Source organism: Argiope bruennichi, chromosome 9, assembly GCF_947563725.1.
Source record: "Argiope bruennichi chromosome 9, qqArgBrue1.1, whole genome shotgun sequence".
NCBI lineage: Eukaryota > Metazoa > Arthropoda > Arachnida > Araneae > Araneidae > Argiope > Argiope bruennichi.
In genome coordinates this window covers 59,305,665-59,312,000 of record NC_079159.1, presented here as the reverse complement: position 1 = coordinate 59,312,000, position 6,336 = coordinate 59,305,665, and the positions used below count along the sequence as shown (strand labels likewise).

Genomic DNA, 6,336 nt, shown 5'->3' with positions numbered 1-6,336 from the left:
GCCCTACGTGTTTCCCAAACAATGGAAAGCACGTGGATACGTGATTCGACTGGGAATTTGTTTACTTTTTATTTGCAGACCGGTATGCCTACGTCATGCGGCAGAAGGACTTCTGATTGGACGCTCTCAAGTGTATCCGGCGCATAAAACTGGTGGGCACGCGGCTAAATCGAAAACAAGATGCTGGGACGCGTGTTGCTGTGTGTACTTGTTGGTGTGGTGTGGGTTAATGGTCAGCATGCGGGTTTTCTGCAACCCCCACGAAGTGGTCCCAAAAGAGCCACTTGTACTATAAATAATGGGGAGGTCCAAGGTACTATCCAGTTGTATCAAGATGTAAGTAATTTACATGCCTATTTTTCATCTTATGAAATTCATTTTAACTTTTTATTCTCTAGTTAATATTTTAATTTATATTGTTAAAGAAGTCACAAGCGGAGACTATCAATTATAATTCTGATAAAATTTCCCATCTGTGAATGCAATAATTTTATGATAATCAATTGTGTCTCTTTTTAACATACTCTATTAAGGTAAACAGACAGGTATTTTGGCAGTAGACCAGAAGTATTCGAATTTATCGAAATTTATTAAAAATTATTTATTATTTAATAGCTGATAGTAAAAACGGTTACATATAATTAATTTTTCAATATTAGATTAAAAAAGTGAGTCTAAATTCTTTATTTCTTCTATAAATTTAAACTTAACAAGCATCTTTAATTATCATATCAATTTCGATTTTCGACTCTATGTAAAAAATTAAAATTAATATGTTACATTTTAATTAAAAATCTCGACTTATTCTATTTTACTAAAGAATAAATAATTTATATTATAAATACAAAAACTAGATTTAATTTTAGTATTCCTGTTGAAGAATTCTCCTTACCAATTCTTAGTATTCTTCGTAAGTATTCTGTGCATTCGTAGAATGTAGAAATGCATTATATAGTAGTAAAATACATTATTATGCTTCTTTGTCTTTTTCTGATACATTATAGAGTAGTAAAATACATTATTAAATAAATTATAAAGTAGTGAAATACATTATTATGCTTCTTTATCTTTTTCTGATACATTATAGAGTAGTAAAATACATTATTAAATACATTATAAAGTAGTGAAATACATTATTATGCTTCTTTATCTTTTTCTGATTATTTAAATTATAATTAAAATTTTCGTTGTTTGTAAAATTTATTTTATTTATTTATTTATAAATTTTTGTCGTATTTCCTATACCTAATTTAAGCCAACCACGGGAATTTATGAAAATATATTACCTTACTCAGTAATATTTATTGGTTGGAATTTACAAATAAATATTGACTTTTCCATAATCCTGATATAATATGCAGGCAATATATTCACTCTAAATATCAATTTTAATAGCATATAAAAATGAGAGTTTTTCTTTGATATATGTCGTATCGCTGTTAAGAATGATAAATTGAATTCTTTTGATTTAATTTCTGTAAGATTAAAAATATCTTTCCGATCAAAATGATTATAATAAAAAGTAACGAAAAATTATAAAAGATTTTTTTAGTTCGATTTTTTCCCATTAATTATTTTTTGGAAGTAATATAAATGGTTTAAATAGAGATACTTTTAAGGGAATCAGCACAGCGAAATGATTTATATTTCGAAAAATGGCAATAATTTGAAAATGAGGCATTTTCACATAAAGCTATATATTTCAAAACAACTTACCAGATTATTCCTCATTCTGCTCTTTTCTTTCTTGATAGGTCCATAATCACATCTTAGCTGGTGTTTTATCGCTTTTAACTTTAGATCCTTGATTCAGCTGATATTCGGTATTATTTTGTAGTTATTGATGATAACCTTTGACAGAGCTTTGTTTATATCATTGATGCCCGAAAGATACGTTAACGTGTTTTCAAAAACATTGAAATGATTATCTGATAGAAATTTCTACACAATTTATAATCAGCAAATATTTTTCAGTTTTTATGGGAGCTTACTTGTCAATTTTAATGCAGATTTTTTTTTTTTGAAGATTGCAATACTTTTCTTTGTACAATTCATATGCGAAAAAGTATTCATATACGAAAAGTGTACAAAGAAGAGTATTGCAATCTTCAAAAAATTCTGCCTTTAAATTTCGATGTATTTACTCACTTTAAATCTTTCTAAGTAAAAGAAAAAAAAATAATGTTTTGTCTGTCTATGTAAATAATATGACAAAAAAAAAACAACTCTAGACTAATGAGATTTGTTATGTTGTCTTTGCTTTGTAACTCAGTAATATAGGAAGTTATATATACGAAATTTTGATTAGGCCTTATTAGTAGAGTTGTTTGTTTCAGATTTTGAAAAAAAACTTTCAATGTAATAACTGACTACCGATTAGTGATGGATTTAGGTATTTCTTGTTCTAGATAATGATATTAAGAAGCCTTTCTTTTAATAAAATGGGCAATTTGGTTTCACATTTCAATAAATTTTTCACAAGTTTACCCATTCACTGCCAGCGAAATTAATAAATGCTTAATTTTACAGCAGCTTCCTGGTAAATGGCAGTGATTGGGTAAATGATTTATTTTAAGTTAATCTTTTTTATTTTATTAACTTTGTGTAAGTGAATTAGATTTTATTTATCTATTATGAATGAAATCTTCGTGGCAAATTTTATTGTACAAAATATTGTTGTAACAGAGGCTTTTTATTTATAAATATTCTAATGACTAAGAATATAATGAAATTACAGGAATTTGACCAATTATTCTTGATAAAAATATTATCCTAACATTTTATAATTCATACAATGAGTATTTTTTACCAGTTATTTATTTAGAAACTAGGAAAATAGAAATCTTTACATAGATTTAATCTCAACCCCTCTCAGCCTAGCGATCCTAGGCAGCTGCCTAGTCTGTCTAGTCGAAAATTCGTCACTGTTGTAGTTAAGCTGGATAACTGACTTTAATGTACGATCTTATGCTAAAATTACACTTTTGTATGTAATTGTTGGAAAAATTCGTTGTAGTTGGTACACTGTCTATCTGCTTATTTTATGACAAAAATAGGACAATAAGAACAAGATAAATGTATTTTGAACGCTTTTCCTTGAGCTAAAATTGTATTACATTTTAGACTCAATCCAAATGTTGAGAAGAGACCCAGAAATCTCTTCTCTTCATTCGTATGAAATTAAACATAAAAAATTGTTGCATATTGTAAATAGTTAGGATAAATTAAATGAAATTGATTTTTCAAGCAATCGCTGTGATAAAAATATGAAACATTGAGCGAGAGTATAATTAACATTTAATTGCTTTGAAAGTTAATAAAATATAGGAATCTTTATCTATTAAAATTAATCAGTTGGTAGCTCTTCGAAATTATTTGTGCACTTCATATTTTATTTTTCTGAAAGTATCATGGGCTTCAAGAAACGCTTTTACATCCCTGGTTTTTATAGTACCCGCATCCTTATTCAAGATTCACCAATCCGAAGTTAAAATATTGTTATATTCAATAACATCTTGAATTGGCAGTACTGGAAAAACTGTGCATTACAGTAAGTTAAAAGTTATTAATTAGTTAGTTGGCATGTTTGCATTCACCTCTCCCGCCCATGTCTTCCGTTCCTTTTTCTTCTTGACGCTAGTGTACGCCCTTCACATTACCTATGCAGTTTCTACTCCCTCGATCTCAAGGTTAAGACTTTTTTCTTTGTTCCATCTAACAGTTTGCTCACCTTGTTTCGTCAAGGAAGTTGTCACATCAATTTGAAAGAAATATTTTGAACAATAAATAGCGGTTGAATTTCAGGATCAAACCAAAAATTAATTAGTTGTTATTTTGTATACGCCAATTTGCATTTTGCATGAAATTACATGTAAACCCGATTAAGAAAAATTGTATTCTTATTGTTCTTGTTTAACTTGTTTCCCTATATTTTGAAAAAATATTTTTCAGATATGCTTCTAACTTTCTTGTATTCCAAATATAAATGGAACAAGTAATGTAATTTTCAAAACATTCGACCTCAAAATTTAATGAATATCCCCTTTTCCATTTCTTTCAACTGGAAAATAAAATATTATTTCAATAGTTACATTCAAAACATAATAAGCTAGTTTAATGAAATCTGGTATTTAGTTTTGATAGCAAAATTATAGATTTACAACCAATTTTAAACTAGTTGGTTAACAGGAAAAGACTTAAAATGTACACCTAAGTTATTTTTTTTAATAATAATTTATTTTACCATACAAGAAAAGTGTATACTGTAATAATATACTGTGAGCCCATCACTGCAAGGTTTGAAATTAAACTACAAGGTTAATCGTCTGATCATTTCAGTTTTATTAACTTCCTGTTTTTAAAGCAACACTAAGGCTATTTTGGAATGAACCTCGTAATTTTGAACCGCTGTCAGATTGCAAGGACGACAGCTGATCTGGCACCACCTCTATCTTAACTTCCGCAGCTCACTAGCGGGAAAGCGTTTGGGCCATAACGGATGCGCTTTAATGCGCTTCAGACCCGCTTACACGACGGTTCATCGGTAGAAGCGAGTCTTGAACCTGAAACCCTCCGGTTCCAAAGGCCGAGATTCTACCACCGCAGCCCAGTCTTCTGAACAAAGTTGTATTAATATGCCATAAGTCTTTGAATCCTGCACAAAAGGGTTGAAGAATTTTTTTCAGTGTATCACATCCTAGCAGATCCATAATATGTTTTATCATTGAAAATTCTTATTATAGTTTTGAAAGTTTTATTTTAGAAGAATAATATGCAGGACATGAAAATAAACATTACATGAATTTAGCTCATTATTTTATAATTTACTTTGATCCACTGCTTTTTTTAACAGAATTAATCAAACAATTATAGAAAATAATTTTCATAAAAATCCGATTTACTATTATTATTATCATAACGGTAAATTTTTTAATTCCAGAATTTTTTTTGATCTTTATGATTTTTGTCTCAATACAAATATACTTTATGCTTCTAATTTCCTTAATTTTTTTTATTTTACCCCAGAGAAAAAAAATTAAAATAGATAGAATAATTTTCTTATTAATTAAAAATTGCTTATTTCTTATTAAATTATCAAAAATTATTCAAAGTTGAAACAAAATCGTATTCTTTAAATTTTGAAATTGTGGAAAAAAGGCTTTTGTGCAATAATAAGTTCCGAAGTTATTGAGAAAATATTATTAGAATTACGATCAAGTTTTGATTAGAAGAATGATTGAAATAAAAAAACCTTGTTAGTAACTTGGCTCCTAATCAAAGTAGCTCTAGATACTTCTTCTAAGGTGGAGGGGTATACTGTGATGAAAAGAAAAGAAACGATAAAAGTTACCGTATTTATTATTTCTAAAATATAGGCATGATTTTATAATGATAGATATGCTTTGTAAGGATTTTATAATGTTACTGGCTGAAAAATATTATTTCTTTCAAATTAAACTTACACGAAGTAAAAAAAAAATAATATGGTTTTTATATTACATAGAAACGAAATATAGAATAAATTGAAGAAAAGAGGGCAAGTTATTGACTCAAACAAATTCTTGTATCTTACAATAACATTCTTAAAAAGAATCCTAATAATTTTTATAGATACAGTATTTAATTTTAGGAGTCCAACATCACCAAATCAATGACTATCAGTTTATCTTTTTATTATTTATATACAGAAATATGGTAACTTATGGTAATTATATAGAGAAAATATGGTAAACTTCAAAAAATTTGATTTTTAGATTCAATTTTAGCCAATAAATGTTTACAAAGTGTATAAATTTAAATAAATTGCTTAAAAGGGTAATGCAAATAAGGTAATATTCCTTTAGTATAATAAGGTGGGTCTTGATATTCCCCCCCCCCCCCAAAAAAAACAAACAAACAAACAACAACAACAAAAAACTCATGTTCCTGACGCCACTGACCCACATAACAATGAGAAGTCTAATCGGAAACTTTTACAGCCCATACACGAATGCTATAAAACATTGTAGGAAACAAAGCTTCCATAGAATAAGTTTTCTGTTAACTAAATTACTGATAAAACATCACGATTCAGACGCTATCTTTCGGAAGAGGAAGAGTTCTGCTTCCTTTGTGACAGTATCACCGAAGAGGAAACTCGTTCTTCCTGGAATTCATAGTTTTTTTATGTGCAGACAGTTAGACAATTTCGACGAATACCATCTGTTCTGCAATCAAATTATCTTGCATAAACTGGTTCAATTTTTCCAGTCTGCATACTTTATTTGTTGATTGGATGGTTTAAGAGGTTTTTTTTTTTAGCATGATGAAGATATTGTAATATAGCATTGGAAATGG

At 28.4% G+C, this 6,336-nt stretch overlaps 1 pseudogene; it reads left to right on the top strand.

The window, feature by feature from the left end:
* Nucleotides 1–238: 238 nt before the first annotated feature.
* The window catches only part of LOC129983790 (superoxide dismutase [Cu-Zn]-like), a 33,094-nt pseudogene continuing 26,996 nt past the window's right edge, over nucleotides 239–6,336 (top strand).